General features: G+C 51.1%; 1 protein-coding gene across 3 annotated transcripts in view; it reads left to right on the top strand.

Moving 5' to 3' along the window:
* The window catches only part of erg (ETS transcription factor ERG), a 311,232-nt gene that overhangs the window by 67,703 nt on the left and 216,153 nt on the right, over window positions 1-27,376 (top strand). The window lies entirely within an intron of this gene.

Below are 27,376 nucleotides of genomic sequence, written 5' to 3'. Positions count from 1 at the left end.
TTCTCCAGTCCTCCAGGACCTCACCCGTGCTCAAGAATGCTGCAAAGATATCTGTTAAGGTCCCAGCTATTTCGTCCTTTACTTTCCTCAGTAACCTGGGATAGATCCCATCTGGACCTGCGGACTTGTCCACCTTTTAGAATACCCCAAACTTCCCCCTTCCTTGTGCCGACATGACCTAGAGCATTTAAACATCCATCCCTAACCTCAACATCCGTCATGTCCCTCTCCTTGGTGAATAACGATGCAAAGTACTCATTAAGAATCTCACCCTTTTCCTCTGACTCCATGCATAAATTCTCTCCTTTGTCTTTGATTGGGCCAATCCTTTCTCTAGTTACCCTCTTGCTCCTTATATACGAAGAAAAGGCTTTGGGATTTTCCTTAACCCTGTTAGCCATGACCCCTTTTAGCCCTCTTTATTGCGCGTTTGAGATTTGTCCTACTTTCCCGATATTCCTCCAAAGCTTCATCCATTTTAAGTCGCCTCGATCTTATGTATGCTTCCTTTTTCATTTTAGCTAGTCTCACAATTCCACCCGTCATCCATGGTTCCCTAACCATGCCATTTCTATCCCTCATTTTCACAGGGACATGTCTGTCCTGCACTCTAATCAACCTTTCCTTAAAAGATTCCCACATTTCAAATGTGGATTTACCCTTAAACAGCTGCTCCCAATCCACATTCCCTAGCTCCTGCCGAATTTTGTTATACTTTGCCTTTCCCCAATTTAGCACTCTTCCTTTAGGACCACTCTCGTCTTTGTCCATGAGTATTCTAAAACTTACAGAATTGTGATTGCTATTCCCAAAGTAATCACCAACTGAAACTTCAACCACCTGGCCGGGATCATTCCCCAATACCAGGTCCAGTATGGCCCCTTCCCGAGTTAGACTATTTACATACTGCTCTAAAAAACTCTCCTGGATGCTCCTTACAAACTCTGCTCCATCTACGCCTCCAACACTACATGAGTCTCATTCAATGTTGGGGAAGTTAAAATCTCCCATCACAACCACCCTATTACTCCTACATTTTTCTATAATCTGTCTGCATATTTGTACCTCTACTTCATGCTCACTTTTGGAAGGCCTGTGGTAAAGTCCCAACAATGTTACTGCACCCTTCCTATTTCTTAGCTCTACCCATATTGGCTCAGTACTCGAATCCTCCATAGTGCCCTCCTTAATCACAGCTGTGATATCATCTCTGACCAGTAATGCAACTCCTCCACCCCTTCTACCTCCCTCTCTATCCCTCCTGAATCATCCATACCCTGGGATATTTAGTTGCCAATCTTGCCCTTCCCTCAACCAAGTCCCAGTAATACCAATAACATCATATTCCCAGGTACTAATCCAAGCCCTATGTTCATCTGCCTTACCTGCTACACTTCTCGCATTAAAACAAATGCACCTCAGACCACCTGTCCGTTTGAGTTCATCATCTCTTCCCTGTCTACTCTTCCCTTAGTCACATTGAGTTTATTATCTAGTACCTTACTGGCTTTAGTTGCTGCCTCTTTACTGACCTCTAACTTCCTAATCTGGTTCCCAACCCCCTGCCACATTAGTTTAAAACCTCCCCAACAGTGTTAGGAGGCGAAACTCCTCAGTAACTTCATTATCTCATTCATCATGGAGGTTGAGTCCGTGATATAAAGAAGCAGATCAATCTGCCTACAGGTACTTTTCCTCCCCTTTCTGTCCCCCTCCTCTTCTGGAAGACCTCAATGCGATAGCCAGTGGCTCAGTTGCCAAGGCAAACAGTAGCAGGGACGTGGGGCATTCCTGCCTTGATCCCCTACCCAACTAAAAATAACCTGAGCTCAAGGTATTTGTACAGGCACTAGCGGTGTGTGCCCTCTACAGCAAATGGATCCAAGATATGAATTTCGTCCCAAAACCGAGCCGTCCTAAAATTTCAAATAGGTATTCCCACTTGGCTCTGTCAAACACTTCCTCAGTGTCCTATTGGTCAATTATGCCCGGTTTGGACACCGGAGAGGGGGACAGAGCAATGTTAAATAACGACATATATTGATTGATTAATCCTTGGCAAATCCCACCTGAACTTCCGATATCACCCCTGTGAGGATGGGCTCCAGCCTCACTGTCAGCACCTTAACTAGCAACTTAGCATCAGCATTAAGCAAAGAAATCGGCCTCTATGACCCACACTCTGTAAGGTCCTTTTCCTTCTTCAGAATTAAGGAGATGGATGACTGCGCAAATATAGCTGGCAAAGCTCTCCGGGCCAGGTAATCGTTAAACATATCTAATATCAGTGTGGTCACCTGTCCTGTAAATTTCTTGAAGAAATCAATGGGAAACCCATCATGGCCTGGGGTGTTGCCAGACTGCATAGTACCAATAATACACCTCACCACCTCCTCAAGTTTCAATGGGGATTCTAACTCCTCCCTGCTTTCCCTGTCCACCTCTGGGAAGGACAGCCCCTCTGAAAATTGCATCATGGGCAATGTCTCCTCTGGGGCCTCCGCTCTGTACAGTTGGTAAAATTTTTCAAACACTGTTAACCTGCACTAGAACAGAGCCAGCCTGCCGCCCGAGTCCCTCACATGGACAATTTCCCAGGAGGCCACCTTCAGCCTCAGCTGGTGCGGCAAAAGATGACTGGCTTTGTCCCTATGCTCATAAGAGGCCCTCCTCGAGCGTTGAAGCTGGCCCACTGCTTTACCCATTGAGAGTAGCTGAAATTCTGTCTGCATCTTCCTAGACGCTAGAAACTTTGGTGTAGGGGCAATCGAATATTGACGGTCTAACCCCAGGATGGAGTGCACCAACTTCTTTCACTCCAACATCAAACTGCCAAAAGGCAAACAATACCCCAAACCATTACCTCAACAATCTCTGACACCAAACTGAATCAACTCCCTAAGCTCATTATCTAAAACCTATACTATGATAATGAGCTGCAGCTACCACCGTCGCTTTGCTCCCGTTAGCTACCCTCTTCAGCTAGCAGGGTGATTCCTGCCCAAGGCATATAGAACTGAGTAACCATAACAACCAGATCCTCATCAAATCCAGCTTCGATGAACAAAAGGAAACACCCAAACCATACAATAGCAATAAAATACAAACTGGTATAAGAAGACCTCAAAACCACAATCCGTCTCCAATAACAACACACTATATATATATAATACTAATACAATATAAATTAACACAACCCTAGCCCATGCTTCCTCACATAAGTGTTGGTATCCTCCGGTGCCTCAAAGTAGTAGTCTTTCGAATTATAAGTAACTCGGAGGCGTGCAGGGTAAACCACCCCAAACCAAACTCCACTTTTAAAAAACGCAGCTTTGTTACATGCTGCCCTCTTACTTTTTTCTTATAAATTTGGAGTACCCAATTCATTTTTTCCAATTAAGGGGCAATTTAGCGTGGCCAATCTACCTGCTCTGCACATCTTTGGGTTGTGGGGGTGAAACCCACGCAAACACGGGGAGAATGTGCAAACTCCACACGGAGAGTGACCCAGAGCCGGAATTGAACCTGGGACCTCGGCACCATGAGGAAACAGGGCTAACCCACTGCGCCACCATGCTGCCCTCTTATTTTGCCAGCTCCGCTCTCAGCACCTGATCGAACCTAACGGTGTGGCCCTCCGCTGTTTAGTTACGATGATATTTCGGCCACTCAGGCCTCGTTCCTTATCCTGTAACCTAATGGCAATTGCCCGTGGTGAGTCTGCTGGGCGTAGCTTCTGATGGAGTGAGTGATGGGCCCAATCCAGCTTGGGAGGGGACAACTGTTCACCATCCCCCACCATCTTCCCAAAATCTGTGTCATATATTCAGTCAGATGCGGGCCTTCCATTCCCTCGAGCATCCCCACGACTCTAAGATTGTGCCTCCTGGAGCCATTTCTAAGTCGTCTACTTTGGCGCATAGAGATTTGTTATTATTGGCGAACATCGCCATCTCAGCATTTAAAGAGATGATCCGGTTGCTCTGCATTGAAAGAACAGCCTCCATGCCTTGCAACACTGCGCCATGCGCCTTTAACGTTTCGTCCATTTTTGCCAGTGTCCATCGAATAGGACCCAGGACCTGACAAAAAAAAGGGCAGCATGTAACAAGGCTGCGTTTTTCAAAAGTGGTGTTTGGTTTGGGGTGGTTTACCCTGCACGCCTCCGAGTTACTTATAATTCGAAAGACTACTACTTTAAGGCGCCGGAGCTTGTCGACACTTACGTGAAGAAGCATTGGCGAGGGATGTGTTAATTTACGGAGGTCCTCGGAGACAGCCTGCCATTGCTTTTTGAATTCCTCAGCTAAGATGCCAGTAATAATAATAATAACACTTATTACTGTCACATTAACACTGCATTGAGGTTACTGTGAAAATCCCCTGGTCACCACACTCTGGCGCCTGTTTGGGTACACAGAGGGAGAATTCAGAATGCCCAAATTACCTAACAGCTCATCTTTCGGGACTTGTGGGAGGAAACCGGAATGCCCGGAGTAAACCCACGCAGACACGGAAAGAACGTGCAGACTCTGCACAGACAGTGACCCAAGCCAGGAATTGAATCTGGGCCCTTGGCGACATGAGGCAGCAGTGCTAACCACTGTGCCAACGTGCTGCCCACCCAACCAGCATCTCAACCCATAACGAGGTAACTTTAGCTTCGGCAACCGCCGCCACCATTTTTTCCCCATGAGCCTCGAAACGAATCTGAATCAGATGACGAGTCTCTGCTTGCAGGCTTCTTCAAACTTGGTTTCTTGGGCATTTCCACGATATGAGAGCTTCATCCCATCGATTAATTTAAAATGTCTCCCTAACACCCTTCAAAACCGGGTGGCAAAGATCGAAAACAAAGTGCCCGTGCGGGAGCTGCCTCGTGTGCAGCCATTGTTTACATGCCACAGCCGGAAGTCTCTAACTAATATTTCAACAGAGAAGATTGCAGCTATGGAACAGATGGTTGGGAGAATCATTGGGTGGATATTGCGAGGGGGATGCAGTTGAAAGGATTGTGACTGTGGGGAGGTCAATTATGGGGAGGGCTGTTGGTTGTAGGGTTTCGGCTCGCGCGGGGGGGGGGGGGGGGGGGGGGGGGGGGGGGAGGGAGATCTATCTGAGACCTGGGGGAAGCAATCCTGATCCTCCTGACCCAGGCAGTGCTGGAAAGGCACTTATCTGTTGGATTCAGCCATTTTCACCATTCTTCAGATATTGGATTTTCCCAGTGAGGCGCATTAAGATATTTAAACACTGCTTACCTCTCACAAGCAGGTTAATGATCCTCTCCAACCCATCTCTGTTAAAACTGGATGGACCCGTTCAAGGCGGGTCAGAGTTGGATTCTGGAGCGGGATTCCCCGACCCCCCGCCGGGTCGGAGAATCGCCGGGGGTTGGCGTGAATCCCACCCCCGCCGGCCGCCGAATTATCCGGCCCACCAAAAGGCGGCGAGGTGTGAGTTGCGCCGCCCGCCCTGGAGAATGGTGGGGACCGGCGCGACTGAATGGGCCCCGGGGCTGCCCGAAGTCTCCGGCCCGCGATGGGCCGAAGTCCCACCCCGCCGGGTACGGGAGAATCCCGCCCCAGATTTTTGGAATTTGAAAGAGTACACAGAATTGTTTGATATGAATAGTTCAGTATGCACATGATAATACCTGGTAGTTTGGAGGATAGGAAGGAACTGTTTGTTCCACACAGAGCAGCCAGCCTGGCCAATGCTTGTGACGAGCAGCTTATTGCTTTCACACCGTTGTGTAAATGTATGTGACTCAGGGGGTGCAGAATCCCTGCAAGTCACAAAATCATCATTAATGCCAGGTCCTAGAGTCACCGAATCATAGAGATCGACAGCACAGAAAAGGCCCTTCGGCCCATTGCGTCTGCGCGGGTCGAAAACAATCACCGAAGTATCCTAATCCCATTTTCCAGCACTTGGCCCATAGCGTTGTATGCCTTGGCATCACAATGCAACATCTAAATACTTGCAGGGTAAAATGGAGCAGATCCCTGGCAAAGATAGTTGGCCCTACAATTAATTAACTCCCTCAAAAAAGGAACCGAACGAGGATCAGGTAAAGATGCAAGGGTCTAGGAATAGGTGTCATGTGAGACAATCAATTTGGGCATTTGAGCCTTGGATCTGCAAGGCATCGTTTGATGAGACAAATAGCATTTTTATGATTCCGTGCTTTCTTCTATTCTCATGAAAGGTAAATGATATTTTCCTTCTACTGCAGTTCACAGACAGTACTGGCAAGAGAGTTTGGATTGCCCGAACAAAGGCTCTGAGTGCTAAATATTTGGCTTCACGTTTAAAAACAAATGACTGTGCTTCTGCAGTTCGAAGTATGTGGTTTGTGTGTGTCAGGTCTAGAAGTTTAACAGTGGAAAAATAAATTATGGATTAGAACAACCCCCGATACAAGCAATGTTTTACTTGGCAAATTAATTTTGTTCTGAGCAGTGATTGCCGTACCAGCCTCCCCGAACAGGCGCCGGCATGTGGCAACGAGGGGCTTTTCACAGTAACTTCACTCAAGCCTACTTGTGACAATAAGCGATTATTAATTATTATTATGATTGACTTTATATTATATGGACATATGTACATTTGCATTGTGTGTGCAGTATGAGATTGGGGTTGATGGCTTTCCTTTAGATAGTTGCTATGCTCCATGCTTAGTGCCATTGTAATTTTTTCAAACATTTGCTGAGCAGTTAAATTCGCATTGATTTAATGGTTTTCTGGCAGTGTGAGGACAATGAGATCTGACATAAAGGTCAAGAGTTAGAACAGGGCAGAAGGAAACAGATAAAAACACATATGTTAATTTTCCAGGATTTTTTATTTACTTTTAAGCCTTTCAGATATGTCCTTCCACCATACTCCTTTACTTTGGAATTCTCTTTTATTTTCTCTTTGCCTCTCTCACTCTTTCACCCTATTAACCCAGCCATTTCTCTTATCCAAACACTGCACTCCATTCTTTATCTCCCCATTTTATCTCCTTAACCATCCCTCTCCCCTTTTTCCAATCCCTTCCTCTTTCTCCCTCCCTCTGCTTGTTCATCCAGCGCTCACTTACTCACTGGCTTTCTCTATCTCCTGTGATCCATTTCTTTTACCTTTAACTTCCACTTTCCCTCTCTACCATCATTCTCTTCTTTCTCTGTCTCCTTTCACCTCCATCTCCCTAGTTATGAAGAGTTTTCACAGAGAAGATAAGGAGAAATGGTTTCCATTGGGAGGAAGGTCAGTAACCAATGGAGACCGATGTTAGATCATTGGCTGAGAACCAGAGAAAGGATGAGGAGATTTTTTCGAAGCGTGTTAAGATACTGAACCAGACTCCAACTTTTCTTAGAGTATTGATGACAACCCCAAGCAATTTTTCAATTTGTAAAACTGTGAGGAAAGGATATTTCACCCAGGAGTGATGACTCTGACCAATAGGTATCTTTTATTTTGAAACAAATTTTAATTTAAAAACAGAATTAACCACATTAACATCAAAGAAATAGTTTTACAATCATCAGTTAAACAGTCCTTAAATAAATGGAAAAATCTGAACGTACTATCTGTACCTGCCACAAATTCCAATTAAGCAACCCAATACAGTTCAAATGCCTCTTATAAATAAAGTTAACAAAAGAGGTTGCTTGCTCAGCTGTGCAGATCTTTGGAGAGAGTCCCTTTCAAGTGCGGATCCAATAAACCTCTACTCAACCTAACAGCATTTGGCAAAACCGCTGTTCAACTTAAAATCCTATAACAGACTGCAAAACTACAGTCAGATGTGGCTCCTCCCATTAATTACATCCATCATCTGCATCCCACTAAGTTCCATGACCTGCTTAGCTATGACTAAACATAATCGCTCATAAATTATCCACACTCCAGGGAATCTCCAGCAATCGAAACACATTTCCATTAGCCCTTTATCTATAACCAAGGAAGTGGTTGGATTGAATGAGTACCTCACATTTTACGACTCTTAAATACAGCTTTAGTAGACTCACTGCCTTCTGTATTTTAAGCCAGTTCTTTTTAAAAATAAAATTACTGCCACACATTAGATATATAATATATATTAATTTTACATTCATCACACAGCAAGTTGTCACAATCCAGAATGCACTGTCTGAAAGGATGGTGGAGGTACCTGTCAAAAGTAAACTGGTTCAATATTTGAAGGGGAAAAAATTGCAGGGTGCTGTGGAAGGTTCAGCACAGTGGGACTAGCTGAATAGCAAAGATCGAACAAAGGCAAGATTGACCACATGATTTGCTTCAGTGCTGTATGATTCTATCGATCCCCTTTCCTTCTACTCCAGTCCCACCTGAAATAATCTTCTCCCCTTTCTTATTGCTGCCTTCTTTCACTTCATTCTGTGACACTTTGAGCAGATTTGTTGCATGCTCTCATGTGCCACATATTCTTGTCTGAGTCTTTTAATTGGAAACAGGAGAGTCTGCACACAGACAGTGTTGGGCAGTATTGTGTATAGAAGGTATTGGTCAAACGTGCCTGTATGAAGAAAAGCAATTGAAACAAAAATAAACCTCAGATCCCAACTTATAAGACCATCTGAATTTGTTATAATTTGCAAATGAGAACATCATGCAAAAACGTGGTACAATAATGCAGAAAGCGTGCAGTCAGCACTGTCATTAAAATTACATTGCCATAACTGATTCCTTGGAACAAGATTAAAGAATATTCCATTAGAACTCACATGTATATGAATGATTGCATTCCACTTGTAGATTATTATATAAAAATAATGGTTTATTCATTAATTACTTTCCTTCTTTTCAATGTTTTCATCCCAGCTCTTGCTGGGTAACTGCAGCTCTCTGCTACCCCCAGTTAGCTGTCATTGTGGTGTTCTTTATTGCTGCTCTCGCTGAGATTTACGAAGAGAACAGATTCCAATATCAAAGCTCTGAGGTGCATTTTCCAACTGAGCTATCCAACAAAGCCATTCTAACAGGATGTCACAGGTTCACGGTCTAACTTTGTCATTCCAACGTCATCAAACACTTATTTAAAAAAAAAAAAATGGGGCGGGATTCTCTAATTCCACGGCGGGTCAGAGATTCGCTGGGGGACGGGGGGGGGCGTGAATCCTGCGACGCCGGCGACCGGAGAATCGGCACCAATGGCGCTGGTGCGGTCAGCGCGGTGCCGAGCGCCCCACCCCCCGGCGATTCTCCGCATTTGATGGGCCGAATGCCCGCCGTGTTCGGCCAAGTCCCGCTGGCATCGTTCGCGTGTGGTCCTACCTGGTGGGACCACGGCATTCTGGCTGCAGGGGCCGTCCTGGTGGGGGGGAGGGGGATTCCGACTCCGGGGGGGGGGGGGGGAGGGGGGTGGCCTCCATGTTGCCCAGGCCCGTGATCGGGGCCAACAGGCGGGCTAATTTTGGAGGGAGGCCTATGTTCCTCCGCGCTGGGCCCTTGTAGGGCTCCGCCCAGGGGGCCGGCGCGAGACGGCAACCCACGAGCATGCGCAGACCCACGCCGGCCATGGCGGCATGCGCGGACCCACACCGGCCATGGCGGCATGCGCGGACCCACACCGGCCATGACGGCATGCGCGGACCCATGCCAGCCATGGCAGCATGCGTGGACCCACACCGGCCATGGCAGCATGCGCGGACCCACACCGGCCATGGCAGCATGCTCAGACCCACACCGGCCATGGCAGCATGCTCAGACCCACACCGGCCATGGCAGCATGCTCAGACCCACACCGGCCATGGCAGCATGCTCAGACCCACACCGGCCATGGCAGCATGCTCAGACCCACACCGGCCATGGCAGCATGCGCGGACCCACACCGGCCATGGCAGCATGTGCGGACCCACACCGGCCATGGCGGCATGCGCGGACCCACACCGGCCATGGCAGCATGCGCGGACCCACACCGGCCATGGCAGCATGCGCGGACCCACACCGGCCATGGCAGCATGCGCGGACCCACACCGGCCATGGCAGCATGCGCGGACCCACACCGGCCATGGCAGCATGCTCAGACCCACACCGGCCATGGCAGCATGCTCAGACCCACACCGGCCATGGCAGCATGCTCAGACCCACACCGGCCATGGCAGCATGCTCAGACCCACACCAGCCATGGCAGCATGCGCGGACCCACACCGGCCATGGCAGCATGCGCGGACCCACACCGGCCATGGCAGCATGCTCAGACCCACACCGGCCATGGCAGCATGCTCAGACCCACACCGGCCATGGCAGCATGCGCGGACCCACACCGGCCATGGCAGCATGCGCGGACCCACACCGGCCATGGCAGCATGCGCGGACCCACACCGGCCATGGCAGCATGCTCAGACCCACACCGGCCATGGCAGCATGCTCGGACCCACACCGGCCATGGCAGCATGCTCAGACCCACACCGGCCATGGCAGCATGCTCAGACCCACACCGGCCATGGCAGCATGCGCGGACCCACACCGGCCATGGCAGCATGCGCGGACCCACACCGGCCATGGCAGCATGCGCGGACCCACACCGGCCATGGCGGCATGCGCGGACCCACACCGGCCATGGCGGCATGGGCGGACCCATGCCAGCCATGCTGGCGCCCATATCGGCAGCTGGAGTTGAGTGAAGCCCTCCAGTGACTTGCTGGCCCCCTGTGCAGGCACAGGATCGCTGCTCCTAGCGGCCAGATGATGCCGTTGTAAAACGCTCCGGCGTTTACGACGGGGTCAACACTTAGCCCCAGGATCGGAGAATCCCGCCCCTGATTCTCTGAAAATGAGCGATGATGGAAAAGGCAATTTTCATTGCTCATCCTGAGCTGGGTCCTCGTGCCTTCTCCATGGCACCCGCTGCTGTCTGTCGGGTGTCTCTGTGGTCCAAAGTGCTAGTTGGGGTCAGATGTGTCCCAAAGTGTTCAACAGCGAATTAAGTATTACCCCACACTCCAGGATCGTAACCCGAAATGTGTCAAGCTGCCTTCGCGTGTGTGTGTGGCTGGTTGGGGATTCTGGAGAGGATTGTGTTCCCATGCACCTGTCAGCCGCCCCCCCCCCCCCCCCCCCCCCCTCCTGCATTTTTGGGTGGTGGGGTCCACAGAAGGTGCATGAGTAAAATGAAATGGTGTGTAAAGAATAAATGTAATTGAAACCTATTTAGTACTCCTGTTTCTTCACCTGTGCAACCCTGTTTAAGGTCAGTAATGCCACTGAACATTCCATCCCACCTGCAGCCCAAGGATTGTTCTTCAGCTTGACCTATCATCCAGCTGGAATTAGAGACAGAGGGGGTATTGGGTGGGGGGGGGGGGGGGGGGGGGGTTGTGTGGGAGGTTGGAGGAGAACCGGCTGTCTTTGGGCCATTAAAATAAGAATTAAAGCATCCTTCAGTGGACCAGATTATATTTCACTTTAATATCGCACTTGTCAAACTATTCAGTCAGTTGTATAATTAATTCCAGAACTTGAAATACAGTCAACTCTTATTTCGATGAAAACCAGATCTGTGAAAGTTCTCAGAAAGTCCCAACGTGCTCCCAGTTCATTCCAGTGGTTTTCTGCAGTATTTTAAGTCAAACCTCTTAAGTGCAACAGCCAGACAGATAGAATTTTTCCCATTAAAAAAAATAATTATGGCTAGAAATGGACTGGATGAACTGTGAAGGTCAGACCAGGAAATCCAGCTTTAAATGCAATGGTGCCCTAACATGCTACTTGTGGCCGATCTGTACTTTTGAAAACAAATATTGCCTTTAAAAATTATTGTGACTGTCGAATGTTAATCCAACCTTTCTGGGAAGGATAGACTGGAGCTGTGTCAGGTCAACTTACTGATGCATTCCCACCTCTTGGGGAAGTATCCCGCGGGGCAGGTCAGCATGTCAATCAGTTGTCTGCTCAATGGACCGGGGCAGCCAACTTAATTAAGGGTGACTTTTAAGATACAAGCATTATGCCAGGGATGGAGCACATCCCTGAATTGTGTGGGGGTTGCCAGTTCTACAGAGGTGGCCTCACTGTGGCAGTCTGGATGGCCAATGGAGCCAGAGGCTCGATCTCCCAAATAGGGAGCCATGAGTAGGGAAGGTCTCTTCTGTGGCCGAAATGGTCCACCAAAGGTTTCCCGTCTGATCGAAGGGGAATACCGCTCTGGATTATAAATTTAGTTTAACCTCTCCAAGGATACTTCTGTTTTTAAGTGCCATCACAGTGTCCATCCTCCCTCAGCAGCATCCACCTCTGTCGGTGGAGCTGTCCTATCAACATCCAGTCGGTTTGGTAGCATCTATACCTCACCCACTATCCTTATTAGGACGGTGAGCTTGGAGGTGGCCAATTCGGAGTCTTCCCCTGGGAATATTTGTATCTGTTGGATGAGGAGCCAGTGGCAAAGGCCTTAACTGTGGAATGGAGAGGATGTAGAGATATTAAGGGCAGGCAATTGTTGGCATGAGATTGTGAAGTTTGGGGAGAGATTGGAGGGAGATGGGAGAGAATGTCAGGGGTCGGGTTGGATGATCGTGAAATGTGTGAAACCTGGCCAACATCAGATAAAATTGCAGCCTCCTCAGAATATTTCAGTAACTGGCCCATTTTCTGAGTGTGAGGTGGTTGCCTGCCCAGTGACCTGCTTCCTTTAGCGGAAGTGGATGTGTTAAATTCATTTTGAAATTTTTACTTCCTACCTACTTCGAAGCCCAACCGAATTTGTGGGTTAATACTACCTCCTACATTTCCAAAGTACTTAATTGGCTGTTAAACACTTTGGGAGATTCTGGCCGGAATTCTCTGGTCATCAGGATTTTCCCGCTTGCGGCACACCCTGCCAGCAAGGTTCACGGCAGAGTGGGGTGGTTTCAATGGGAAATCCCATAGACAAGAAATAGGAGGATAGAATCCCGTCACCAGTGAATGACATGCCGCCGAGAAACACGAGACTGAGGGAACAGAGAATCCAACCCCTCAGTTTGTAAAAAGCGTTTTATAAATACAAGTCTTAAAAAAAAATAGCAGCAGGTGGGGAAGGGTTTGTTTCACTTACTCTTGCCAGCAGGAAATGCACAAGGGCAAGTTAGAGATGAGATTCTCTCTGATTTCCCCTTCCTTTTTGTGCAGACGTGTTTTTCCCTTGCTTAATGACTGGTTTCCATGATATATTAACATAGTGAACACACAATAAGCCACAGGCCAATGTTGAACTCTAAATAATTGGCTAGTGTTCAGAATCCGTGGACAGCTTTCAATGAGCTTTTCCAATAAAAACAACAAACTGCTGAGAGCTCCATTAGTCATTTCAATGATGTTGGCCTACCCAATTCAATGTTCTTTAGCAGCCTCCACGGCAACCAATGAATGACAAATTTTAAAAACATTTTTAAATAAGAAAAACCCAGGAAGTGTCGCAATCTCAATCGCTCCCTCGACCCCCATCTCCCTGTCGCATGATCCAACCTTCTCTTCTGGATCTTATCGGCCCATTGCCTGAGTTCTCAGCAGCCTGATATTTATGTCCACTTTTCTGGCCTAATTTAAATGAGCCACAAATCCAACACAGGCCTACTTGTTCGGGTTTCAGGGATTGTTCCTTTCGCCCAGTACTTATGTTGAATCATTTCTACCACATTACATATTTCCTTTATCTAGTCATCTGCCAATTGTACAAAACATTAAATTCGCCCAATTCTCTTACCCCTTGCTGATCATTACAGCTCCTCCTGTACAATGCTCCATTACTGACAGATACTGACCCATACAGCTCCTCCTGTACAATGCTCCAATACTGACAGATACTGACCCATACAGCTCCTCCTGTACAATGCTCCAATACTGACAGATACTGACCCATACAGCTCCTCCTGTACAATGCTCCATTACTGACAGATACTGACTCATACAGCTCCTCCTGTACAATGCCCCATTACTGATAGATACCGACCCACACAGCTCCTCCTGTACAATGCTCCATTACTGACAGATACTGACCCATACAGCTCCTCCTGTACAATGCCCCATTACTGATAGATACCGACCCACACAGCTCCACCTGTACAATGCTCCTTTACTGATAGATACCGACCCACACAGCTCCACCTGTACAATGCTCCAATACTGACAGATACTGACCCATACAGCTCCTCCTGTACACTGCCCCATTACTGATAGATACCGACCCATACAGCTCCTCCTGTACAATGCTCCATTACTGACAGATACTGACCCATACAGCTCCTCCTGTACAATGCCCCATTACTGATAGATACTGACCCATACAGCTCCTCCTGTACAATGCCCCATTACTGATAGATACCGACCCACACAGCTCCTCCTGTACAATGCTCCATTACTGACAGATACTGACCCATACAGCTCCTCCTGTACAATGCCCCATTACTGATAGATACTGACCCACACAGCTCCTCCTGTACACTGCCCCATTACTGATAGATACCGACCCATACAGCTCCTCCTATACAAAACCCATTACGGATAAATACCGACCCATACAGCTCCTCCTGTATAATGCTCCAATACTGATAGATACCGACCCACACAGCTCCACCTGTACAATGCTCCATTACTGATAGATACCGACCCATACAGCTCCTCCTGTACACTGCCCCATTACTGATAGATACCGACCCATACAGCTCCTCCTGTACAATGCTCCTTTACTGACAGATACTGACCCATACGGCTCCACCTGTACAATGCTCCATTACTGACAGATACTGACCCATACAGCTCCTCCTGTACACTGCCCCATTACTGATAGATACCGACCCATACAGCTCCACCTGTACAATGCCCCATTACTGATAGATACCGACCCACACAGCTCCTCCTGTACAATGCTCCATTACTGATAGATACCGACCCACACAGCTCCTCCTGTACAATACCCCATTACTGATAGATACCGACCCATACAGCTCCTCCTGTACACTGCCCCATTACTGATAGATACCGACCCATACAGCTCCACCTGTACAATGCTCCATTACTGATAGATACCAACCCGTACAGCTCCTCCTGTACAATACCCCATTACTGACAGATACCGACCCATACAGCTCCTCCTGTACACTTCCCCATTACTGATAGATACCGACCCACACAGCTCCTCCTGTACAATGCTCCATTACTGACAGATGCTGACCCATACGGCTCCACCTGTACAATGCTCCATTACTGACAGATACTGACCCATACAGCTCCTCCTGTACAATGCTCCATTACTGATAGATACCGACCCACACAGCTCCTCCTGTACACTGCCCCATTACTGATAGATACTGACCCATACAGCTCCTCCTGTACAATACCCCATTACTGACAGATACCGACCCTTACAGCTCCTCTTGTACAATACCCCATTACTGATAGATACCGACCCATACAGCTCCTCCTATACAAAACCCATTACGGATAAATACCGACCCATACAGCTCCTCCTGTACAAAACCCATTACTGATAGATACTGACCCATACAGCTCCTCCTGTACAATGGGGGCCTCACGGTAGCATGGTGGTTAGCATAAATGCTTCACAGCTCCAGGGTCCCAGGTTCGATTCCCGGCTGGGTCACTGTCTGTGTGGAGTCTGCACGTCCTCCACGTGTGTGCGTGGGTTTCCTCCGGGTGCTCCGGTTTCCTCCCACAGTCCAAAGATGTGCGGGGTTAGGTGGATTGGCCATGCTAAATTGCCCGTAGTGTAAGGTTAATGGGGGGATTGTTGGGTTGCGGGTATACGGGTTACGTGGGTTTAAGTAGGGTGATCATTGCTCGGCACAACATCGAGGGCCGAAGGGCCTGTTCTGTGCTGTACTGTTCTATGTTCTATGTTCTACTGACAGATACTGACCCATACAGCTCCTCCTGTACAATGCTCCATTACTGATAGATACTGACCCATACAGCTCCACCTGTACAATGCTCCAATACTGACAGATACCGACCCACACAGCTTCACCTGTACAATGCTCCAATACTGACAGATACCGACCCACACAGCTCCACCTGTACAATGCTCCATTACTGACAGATACTGACCCATACAGCTCCTCCTGTACACTGCTCCATTACTGATAGATACCGACCCATACAGCTCCACCTGTACAATGCCCCATTACTGATAGATACCGACCTTCACAGCTCCTCCTGTACAATGCTCCATTACTGACAGATACTGACCCATACAGCTTCACCTGTACAATGCTCCAATACTGACAGATACCGACCTTCACAGCTCCTCCTGTACAATGCCCCATTACTGACAGATACCGACCCACACAGCTCCACCTGTACAATGCTCCAATACTGACAGATACCGACCTTCACAGCTCCTCCTGTACAATGCCCCATTACTGACAGATACCGACCCACACAGCTCCACCTGTACAATGCTCCATTACTGACAGATACCGACCCATACAGCTCCTCCTATACAAAACCCATTATGGATAAATACCGACCCATACAGCTCCTCCTGTACAAAACCCATTACTGATAGATACCGACCCGTACAGCTCCTCTTGCACTATGTTCTATTACTGATAAATATCGACTCATACAGCTCTTCCTATGCAATGCTCCATTACTTTTTTAAAAAAAATAATTTTTATTGGAATTTTTTACAGAATATATAAAAATATAACAAGTAATAATATGCAACAAACTGCCCCATAACACCCGCAACTCCCCCCAAACCATAACAACATATGTATTCCATCCCCCCCACCCCCCCACCCCAACAAGAGAACTTAACCATAAATTTAAATTAAATAAATCAAATTTAAATAAAATAAACAAACATAGTCATCGCCCCCCCCCCCACCCCACCCCCCACCCCCCTGGGTTGCTGCTGCTACTGTCCCAGTACCCTATCGTTGAGCCAGAAAGTCGAGGAATGGTTGCCACCGCTTAAAGAACCCTTGCACCGATCCTTTCAGGGTGAATTTGACCTTCTCCAGCTTAATAAAACTTGCCATGTCATTGATCCAGGTCTCCACGCTTGGGGGCCTCGCATCCTTCAATTGTAGCAAAATCCTTCGCCGGGCTACTAGGGACGCAAAGGCCAGCACACCGGCCTCTTTCTCCTCCTGCACTCCCGACTCTACCCCAACCCCAAAGATCGCGAGTCCCCATCCTGGCTTGACCCTGGATCCCACCACCCTTGACACCGTCCTAGCCACCCCCTTCCAGAACTCCTCCAGTGCCGGGCATGCCCAGAACATATGGGCATGGTTCGCTGGACTCCCCGAGCACCTGACACACCTGTCTTCACCCCCAAAGAACCTACTCATCCTTGTCCCAGTCATGTGGGCCCTATGCAGCACCTTGAATTGAATGAGGCTAAGCCGCGCACACGAGGAGGAAGAATTAACTCTCTCCAGGGCATCAGCCCATGTCCCGTCTTCGATCTGTTCCCCCAGTTCCCCCTCCCACTTAGTTTTCAGCTCCTCTACTGACGCCTCTTCCACCTCCTGCATAAGCTTGTAGATATCGAATATCTTCCCCTCCCCGACCCAGACCCCCGAAAGCATCCTGTCACTCACCCCCCTCACGGGGAGCGCAGGGAATCCCTCCACCTGCCATCTGGCAAATGCCTTTACCTGCAGATACCTAAACATGTTTCCCGGGGGAGCCCAAATTTCTCTTCCAACTCCCCCAGGCTCGCAAACCTCCCGTCGATAAACAGGTCCCTCAGCTGTCTGATGCCCGCTCTGTGCCAACCCTGAAATCCCCCATCAATGTTCCCCGGGACGAACCGATGGTTCCCCCTTAACGGAGCCTCCATCGAGCCCCACACTTTTCCCCTATGTCGCCTCCACTGCCCCCAAATCTTGAGGGTAGCCGCCACCACCGGACTCGTGGTATACCTCGTGGGAGGGAGCGGCCACGGCGCCGTTACCAGGGCCCCCAGGCTTGTATCCCCACAGGACGCTCTCTCCATTCGTTTTCATGCTGCCCCCTCCCCCTCCATCACCCACTTGCACACCATCGACACGTTGGCCGGCCAGTGGTACCCCGAGAGTTTGGGCAACGCCAGCCCCCCCCCCCCCCCCATCTCTACCCCGCTCCAAGAAGACCCTCTTCACCCTCGGGGTGCCATGCGCCCAAACAAATCCCATGATGCTGCTGGTTACCCTTTTAAAAAAGGCCCTAGGGATAAAGATGGGCAAGCACTGGAAGAGGAACAAGAACCTCGGGAGAACCGTCATTTTGACGGATTGCACTCTGCCCGCCAACGACAGTGGCACCATGTCCCACCTTTCAAATTCCTCCTTCATCTGCTCCACTAGTCTGGTGAAGTTAAGCTTATGAAGAGTCCCCCAACTCCTGGCCACCTGCACCCCCAGGTACCTGAAACTCTTCACTGCCCTCCTGAAAGGGAGCCTCCCAATTTCCTCCTCTTGATCTCCCGGGTGCACTACAAATACCTCACTCTTTCCTAAATTTAGCTTATAGCCCGAAAAGCCCCCAAATTCCGCTAACAGCTCCATCACCCCCGGCATTCCCCCCTCTGGGTCCGCCACATATAACAGCAGGTCGTCCGCATACAGCGATACCCGGTGCTCCTCCCCACCCCGCACCAGACCCCTCCATTTCCCTGACTCCCTTAACGCCATGGCCAGCAGTTCAATCGCCAGTGCAAAGAGCAGGGGGGACAGGGGGCACCCCTGCCTGGTCCCACGGTAGAGCCTAAAGTACTCCGATCTCCTTCCATTTGTGACTACACTTGCCATCGGAGCCGCGTAAAGCAGCCTCACCCATTTGATGAATCCCTCCCCAAATCCAAACCTCTCCAGCACCTCCCACAGGTACCCCCACTCAACTCTATCAAACGCTTTCTCTGCGTCCAGCGCCACCACTATCTCCGCCTCCCCCTCCACTGCCGGCATCATGATAACATTGAGCAGTCTCCGCACATTCGTGTTGAGCTGCCGCCCCTTGACAAATCCTGTCTGATCTTCGTGAATCACCTCTGGCACACAATCCTCTATCCTGGTAGCCAGGATCTTCGGCAGCAACTTAGCGTCTACGTTAAGGAGCGAGATAGGCCTGTATGATCTACACTGCAAGGGGTCCTTATCCCGCTTTAGGTTCAAAGAGATCAGTGCCCGCGACATCATCGGGGGCAAAGCCCCCCCCCCCCCATGCCTCATTGAAGGTTCGCACCAACAGGGGACCCACCAGGTCCGCATACTTTTTGTAAAATTCTGCCGGGAACCCGTCCGGCCCCGGGGCCTTACCTGACTGCATTTGTCCGATCCCCCTGACTAGCTCCTCCAGCTCTATCGGCGCCCCAGCCCCTCTACCAGCCTCTCTTGAACCCTTGGGAAACATAGCCTGTTCATGAAACTCTCCATCCCCTCTCTCCCCCTCGGAGGTTCCGACCGGTACAGTTCCTCGTAAAAGTCCCTAAAGACCCCGTTTACTTCTGTCCCCTTCTGCACTACATTTCCACCCCCATCCTTCACTCCACCAATTTCCCTAGCCGCATCCCGCCTACGGAGCTGATGCGCCAACATCCTGCTCGCCTTCTCTCCATACTCATAAACCGCGCCCTGCGCCCTCCTCCACTGTGTCTCCGCCTTTCTGGTGGTCAACAAGTCAAATTTGGCCTGCAAACTGCGCCGTTCTCCCAGCAACCCTTCCTCCGGTGCCTCCGCATATCTCCTGTCCACATCCAGGAGCTCTCCCACCAGTCTCTCCCTCTCCTTCCTCTCCCTCCTTTCCCTGTGGGCCCGGATGGAGATCAGCTCCCCCCGGATCACTGCTTTCAGAGCCTCCCAGACCATCCCCAGACCTCCCCCGTATCATTGGTATCCAGATACCCCTCAATGCTTCTCCGAACCCTCTTACACACCTCCTCCTCCGCCAGCATCCCCACATCCAGGCGCCAGAGCGGGCGCTGGTCCCGCGCCTCTCCCATCTCCAGATCAACCCAGTGCGGGGCATGGTCCGAAATCGCTATGGCCGAGTACTCGGCATCCTGCACCCTCGGAATCAATCCCCTGCTCAGGACAAAAAAGTCTATCCGGGAATAAACCCTATGGACATGAGAGAAAAAGGAATACTCCCGCGCTCTCGGTCTCCCAAACCTCCACCCATCTGGTCCATGTATCCCCTCAGCACTTTGGCCGCCGCCGGTCTCCTACCTGTCCTTGAATTGGACCGGTCCAGTGTGGGATCCAGCACTGTGTTAAAATCTCCCCCCATGATCAGGCCCCCTGCCTCCAGGTCCGGGATGCGGCCCAACAATCGCCTCATGAAGGCAGCATCATCCCAATTCGGGGCATATACGTTCACCAGCACCACCTTCTCTCCCTGCAGCCTACCCTTCACCATGATATATCTGCCGTCCTTGTCCAACACCACCTCAGCCGCCTCGAACGCCACCCTCTTCCCCACCAGAATCGCCACCCCCCGGTTCTTCACGTCCAATCCTGAGTGATAAACCTGCCCCACCCACCCCTTCCTCAGACGAACCTGGTCTGCCACCTTCAGGTGGGTCTCCTGGAGCATAGCCACGTCCGCCTTCAACCCCCTCAGATGGGAAAATACCCTGGTGCTCTTAACCGGCCCGTTCAGCCCCCTCACGTTCCAGGTAATCAGCTGGATCAGAGGGCAACCCGCCCCCCTCCCCCGCCGACTAGCCATAGCTTATCGACTGCTCGTCCCAGGCCAGCTCGCCCCGCCTGACCCGTTCCCCATGGCGATAACGCCTCTCCTCTACCCCCCCGGCCCCCACCGGCTCCTTCCTAGTCATTCCAGCAGCAACCCGGTTTCCCCCCCCCCCCCCCCCCCCCCCCCCCCCCAGGCTAGGACCCCTCCTAGCCGCGACGCACCCTCCATGGTACTTCCGTGAGTCAGCCGACTTCTGCTGACCCCGGCAGCTCCCGCCAAAATCTATCCCCTCCCGGCATGGGGTCATCCCCCTCTTGCCACACCTCCTTGGCACCACTTCAGCGCGGGAAAGAAGACCAGTAGAGGCCCCGCCCCCACCGCCAGCTCCACCCCCCCGCCCCGCAGCGCGGGAAACCAGAGGAAAGCCCGCGCTTTCACACTGTCACACCCCACCCTTCTGACGCAGCTCCCCAAAATCCAGTTTCACCTCAATCCCCAGCCCCGTACAGAAGAGAACATATAAAACACAAACCCCCAACATTCCTCACCTAACCCACAACCATGCCCAACTAACAAACCCACCCGTAAACAGAGCAAACAGAAAACCAGCATACATAACACACATGTCGAAGTTAAAAAAGTTGAAAAAAAACAGCAACAGTGGAAACAACGACGGCCAAAGTGTGTCCCCAGACCCTAGTTCGAGTCCAGCTTCTCCGCCTGTACAAAGGCCCACGCCTCCTCCGGGGACTCGAAGTAGTGGTGCCGGTCCTTGTATGTCACCCACAGGCGCTCAGGCTGCAACATTCCAAACCTGACCTGCTTGGCATGAAGCACCGCCTTCGTCCGGTTGAACCCGGCCTGCCGCTTAGCCACCTCCGCACTCCAGTCCTGGTAGATCCTCACTACCGAATTCTCCCATTTACTGCTCCTCTCTTTCTTGGCCCAGCGCAGCACACACTCCCGGTCACTGAATCGGTGGAACCGCACCAGCACCGCCCTCGGGGGCTCATCTGCCTTGGGCCTCCTGGCCATCACTCTGTGAGCTCCCTCAAGCTCCAGGGGCAAATAGAAGGACCCCGCTCCCATCAACGAGCTCAGCATCGTGGTCATATACGCCGGGAGATCCGACCCCTCCAGCCCCTCCGCCAGGCCCAGGATCCTCAGATTCTTTCGCCTCGTGCGAACATCCAGCTCCTCCAAACGGTCCTGCCACTTTTTATGAAGTGCCTCGTGCAACTCCACTTTCCCCACGAGGACCACGGCCTCCTCCTCCCTTTCAATGGCCTGCTGCTGCAACTCCCGAATAGACACCTCTTGGGCCGCCAGGGTCCCAAGCAGCTTGGTCGTAGTTGCATTCATGGGGTCCAGCAGCTCAGCCTTCAGCTCCGCAAAACAACGCAGGAGAGGCCTGTTGCTCCTGCGCCCACTTCCACCAGTCCTCGGGTGTTGCGCCGGCCGCCATTTTGTTTTCCTTCCCCCGTTTTTTTTGGGGAGTTACTGCAGCCTTTTTCTTCGTCCCACTCCGGGTGAGCACCATATAGTGTGGGGCAAGTTCCTCCAGGCACCTTCCCCCACCGGGATGCGTTAAAACAGCGCCGTTTGAGGCCCTCAAAACGGCCCAAAAGTCCCTAAATAGCGGGAGCTGCCGAACGTGCGGCTTAGCTCCGCATAGCCACAACCGGAAGTCGCAATGCTCCATTACTGATAGACACTGACCGATACAGTTCCTCCTGTACAAAACCACATTACTGACTGATACCGACCCATACAGCTCCTCCTGTACAATGCCCCATAACTGATAGATACCAACCCATACAACTCCTCCTGTACAATGCCCCATAACTGATAGATACCGACCCATACAACTCCTCCTGTACAATGCCCCATAACTGATAGATACCGACCCATACAACTCCTCCTGTACAATGCTCCAGAACTGATAGATACTGACCCAGCCAACTGCTCCTATACATCGAACATAGAACATTAAACAGTACAGCACAGTACAGGCCCTTCAGTCCACGATGTTGTGCGACCATTTATCCTAATCTAAGATGAACCTAACCTACACCCCTTCAGTTTACTGCTGTCCATGTGCCTGTCTAAGAGTCACTTAAATGTCTCTAATGACTCTGACTCCACCACCTCTGCTGGCAGTGCATTCCACACACCTACCACTCTCTGTGTAAAGAATCTACCTCTGACATCTCCCCGATACCTTCCTCCAATCACCGACAGCCATTTCCACCCTGGGGAAAAGTCTCTGGCTATCCACTCTATCGATGCCTCTTATCATCTTGCACACTTCTATCAAGCCACCTCTCTGCCTTCTTCGCTCCAGTGAGAAAAGCCCTAGCTCCCTCAACCTTTCTTCATAAGACATGCCCTCCAGTCCAGGCAGAATCCTGGTAAATCTCCTCTGTACCCTTTCCAAAGCATCCACATCCTTCCTATAATGAGGCGGCCAGAACTGGACACAATATTCCAAGTACGGTCTGACTAGAGTTTTATAAAGCTGCAGCAAAACCTTGCGGCACTTAAACTCAATCCCCCGTTAATGAAAGCCAACACAGTGATGCGGCCATCAATTCACTCAAAGACATGAGTCGAAGTAAACCGAGGTTTTAATCAGCTTAGAACAGTGCCTGCCTGCGACTGGTACAATACTGTGACCCGCCTACAGGTCAACTGCTCTTTATACTTCCTTTCAAGGGGAGGAGCCATGGGCGGAGCCCATACATGCCCCAACATTTCTCCCTGTGGTTGAAGCCACACAATGGCCCATAGGTGGAGCCCACAAGGTCAACAACATAACACAGCTGTAACACAATAGCAGAATATGATACTAATACACTGGTGAATTATTAGTACTATATATTCACCACATTCACCCCTGTTAAAAAAATGAAGTCCGGCGGGGGTGACGGGCTCATAGGTTCAGCCAGTCCAGCGCACGGATTGTGCGCTGCGATCGCCGAAGCTCTGGTGTTGCTGCTGGTCCGGGTGTCGGGCTCATCCGTGCTGGCATCGGAAGTGGGGCCGGTGCGGGTACAGGCGTGGACTCCGGGAGCGTCTCTTCTGGAGCTTCATTCCTGTGGACCGGTGTGGTGGGCCGGAGGGAGCACGGGAGCTATATAGGGGCAGGGGCACTGGACATGGTAGGTTGGGTGGGGTATAGTGGGGGGGCTGAGGTGGTGGTGGTGGAGCCTGCGGGCGTCAGATCCCGGAGGGAGACGGTATCTTGTCGGCCATCGGGGTGTTCGACATAAGCATACTGGGGGTTGGAGTATAGGAGCTGGACCATCTCTACCAGAGGGTCGGTCTTATGGCTCCTGACATGTTTTCTGAGGAGGACTGGCCACGGTGTCTTCAGCCAGGATGGAAGTGAGGCCCCTGAGGTAGCTCCCCTAGGGAAAACAAACAAGCGGTCATGAGGAGTCTCATTCGTGGCCGTGCAAAGGAGGGACCTGATAGAGTGGAGCGCATCGGGGAGGACCTCCTGCCAGTGAGAAACTGGGAGATTCCTGAACCGCAGGGCCAGGAGGACGGTCTTCCAGACCGTCGCGTTCTCCCTCTCAACCTGCCCGTTTCCCCTGGGGTTATAACTGGTAGTCCTGCTCGAGGCAATGCCCTTACTGAGCAGGTGCTGACGCAGTTCGTTGTTCATGTACGACGAGCCCCGGTCGCTGTGGACATAACTGGGGAAACCAAACAGGGTGAAGATACTATGTAGGGCTCTAATGACAGTGGACGTGGTCATATCGGGGCAGGGGATTGCAAATGGGAAGCGGGAGAATGCATCTATGATGTTGAGGAAATATGTATTGCAGTTATTGGAGGGGAAGGGCCCTTTGAAATCGATACTGAGGCTTTCAAAGGGCCGGGATGCCTTTACCAGGTGGGCCTTATCCGGTCGATAGAAGTGCGGTTTACACTCCGCACAAATTTTGCAGTCCCTGGTCATGGCTCTGACCTCCTCGGTGGAGTAGGGCAGGTTGCGGGCCTTGATATAATGGACGAGCCGGGTGCCCCCGGGTGGCAGAGGTCATCATGGATAGCCCGTAGTCGGTCATCTTGCGCGCTGGCGCATGTGCCGCAGGACAGGGCATCTGGGGGCTCGTTGAGCTTCCCAGGATGATATACTATATCGTAATTATAGGTGGAGAGTTCGATCCTCCACCTCAAGATCTTATCGTTCTTGATTTTGCCCCGCTGCGTATTGTCGAACATGGAGGCTACCGATTGTTGGTCGATGACGAGGGTAAATCTCCTATCCGATAGGTAGTGCCTCCAGTGCCGCACGGCTTCTACGATGGCTTGGGTTTCTTTTTCGACCGAGGAGTGTCAAATTTCAGAGGTGGTGAGGGTACGCGAAAAGAACGCTACCGGTCTGCCTGCTTGGTTGAGGGTGGCGGCGAGAGCGACCTCTGATGCGTCGCTCTCCACCTGGAAGGGGACGGACTCGTCCACCGCGCGCATCGTGGCTTTGGCGATGTCCGCCTTGATGCAGCTGAAGGCGGGCCTCAGTTGCCAGTTAAAAGATGGTGGCCTTGATTAGTCAAATGAAATGAAAATGAAAATCGCTTATTGTCATGAGTAGGCTTCAATGAAGTTACTGTGAAAAGCCCCTAGTTGCCACATTCTGGCACCTTTTGGGAGAGGCCGGTACGGGAATTGAACCGTGCTGCTGGCCTGCCTTGGTCTGCTTTAAAAGCCAGTGATTTAGCCCAGTGTGCTAAACCAGTGGGCTTTGCCCGCATAATTGGGGACCCACTGGGCGTAATATGAAAAGAACCCAAGGCACCTCTTCAGGGCCTTGGGACAGTGAGGGAGAGGGAGTTGCAGGAGGGGGCGCATATGGTCAGGGTCGGGCCCTAGGATCCCGTTCTCCATGACGTAGTCGAGGATGGCTAGTCTGGTTGTGCGGAAAACGCATTTCTCCTTGTTGTAGGTGAGATTGAGGGTTTGGGCGGTTTGGAGAAATCAGTGAAGGTTGGCGTCGTGGTCCTGCTGATCATGGCCACAGATGGTGACATTGTCCAAGTACGGAAATGTGGCCTGCAGCCTGTTCTGGTCCACCATTCGGTCCATTGCTCTTTGGAACACCGAAACCCCATTCGTGACGCCGAAGGGGACCCGGAGGAAATGGAAAAGGCGACCGTCTGCCTCAAAAGCCGTGTAGTGGCGGTCCTCCGGGCGGATTGGGAGCTGGTGATATGCAGACTTCAGATCCACCGTGGAGAACACCCGGTAGTGTGCGATCTGATTTACCCTTTCTGCAATCTGGGGAAGGGGCTACTCATCAAGTTGCGTATACTGGTTAATGGTCTGGCTGTAATCAACCACCATCCGGAACTTTTCCCCGGTCTTGACGACCACCACCTGAGCTCTCCAGGGGCTATTGCTGGCCTCGATGATCCCCTCCCGCAAGAGACGCCGGACCTCGGACCTAATGAACGTCCTGTCCTGCATGCTATACCGCCTGCTTCTGGTGGCGACTGGCTTGCAGTCGGCAGTGAGGTTTGTGAAGAGAGGGGGAGGGTCGACTTTTAGGGCTGCGAGGCTGCATATGGTGAGTGGGGGCAGGGGCCCCCCGAACTTCAGGGTTAGGCTCCTGAGGTTACATTGGAAGTCGAGTCCCAATAGGAGAGGAGCACAGAGGTCTGGGAGCACAAATAATTTAAAGTTAGCGTACTCAGCGCCCTGTATTGCTAGGGTTGCGGTAGTGCACCCTTGGATTTGCACCGAGTGCGACCCAGAGGCGAGGGAGATGGTTTGTTGCGTCGGGAAAATTGAGAGCGAGCAGCGTCTTACCATGTCCGGGTGAATGAAGTTCTCTGTGCTCCCGGAGTCGAAGAGACAAGGCGTCTCGTGCCCGTTAACCCAGACGGCCATCATGGAGCTCCGGAGGTGCTTGGGTCGCGACTGGTCCAGGGTGACCGCGCTGAGCTGCGGGTAGCCGGCGGCGTGGTCGGAGGTGCTGGGGCGGACCCGCGATGACTGTCCATATTGATCATATGCTTCGAGCAGCGTAGCAGATGGCGGCCAAGATGGCGGCCCCCATTGGTCGAGCGTGGCGGGCAGTGAGGAAGATGGCGTCCAAGATGCCAGCCCCCATGGATCGCATGTGGCCGGCCGCGTGGGGGAGGATGGCCAGGTTGGCGGCCCCTGTGTGCCGCACGTACTGTGAGGGCTGGAAGATGGCCGGCCCCACTGATAGCACGAGGCTGATGACGGATCTGCAAGCGTTCCAGGCACCCACCACCCTCTGCGTAAAAAACTTTCCACGCACACCCCCCTTAAACTTTCCCCCTCTCATCTTGAAATCGTGACCCCTTGTAATTGACACCCCCACTCTTGGAAAAAGCTTGTTGCTAGCCACCCTGTCCATACCTCTCATAATTTTGTAGCCCTCAATCAGGTCCCCCCTCAACCTCCGTCTTTCCAACGAAAACAATCCTAATCTACTCAACCTTTCTTCATAGCTAGCACCCTCCATACCAGGCAACATCCTGGTGAACCTCCTCTGAACCCTCTCTAAAACATCCACATCCTTCTGGTAATGTGGCGACCAGATCTGCACGCAGTATTCCAAATGTGGCCTAACCAAAGTCCTATACAACTGTAACATGACCTGCCGACTCTCGTACTCAATACCCCGTCCGATGAAGGCAAGCATGCTGTATGCCTTCTTGACCACTCTATCGACCTGCGTTGCCACCTTCAGGGTACA

This window comes from Scyliorhinus canicula, chromosome 7 (genome assembly GCF_902713615.1).
Source record: "Scyliorhinus canicula chromosome 7, sScyCan1.1, whole genome shotgun sequence".
Classification (NCBI taxonomy): Eukaryota; Metazoa; Chordata; class Chondrichthyes; order Carcharhiniformes; family Scyliorhinidae; genus Scyliorhinus; species Scyliorhinus canicula.
The sequence above is the reverse complement of the archived record's forward strand: the minus strand, read 5'-3'. Positions and strand labels throughout refer to the sequence as shown.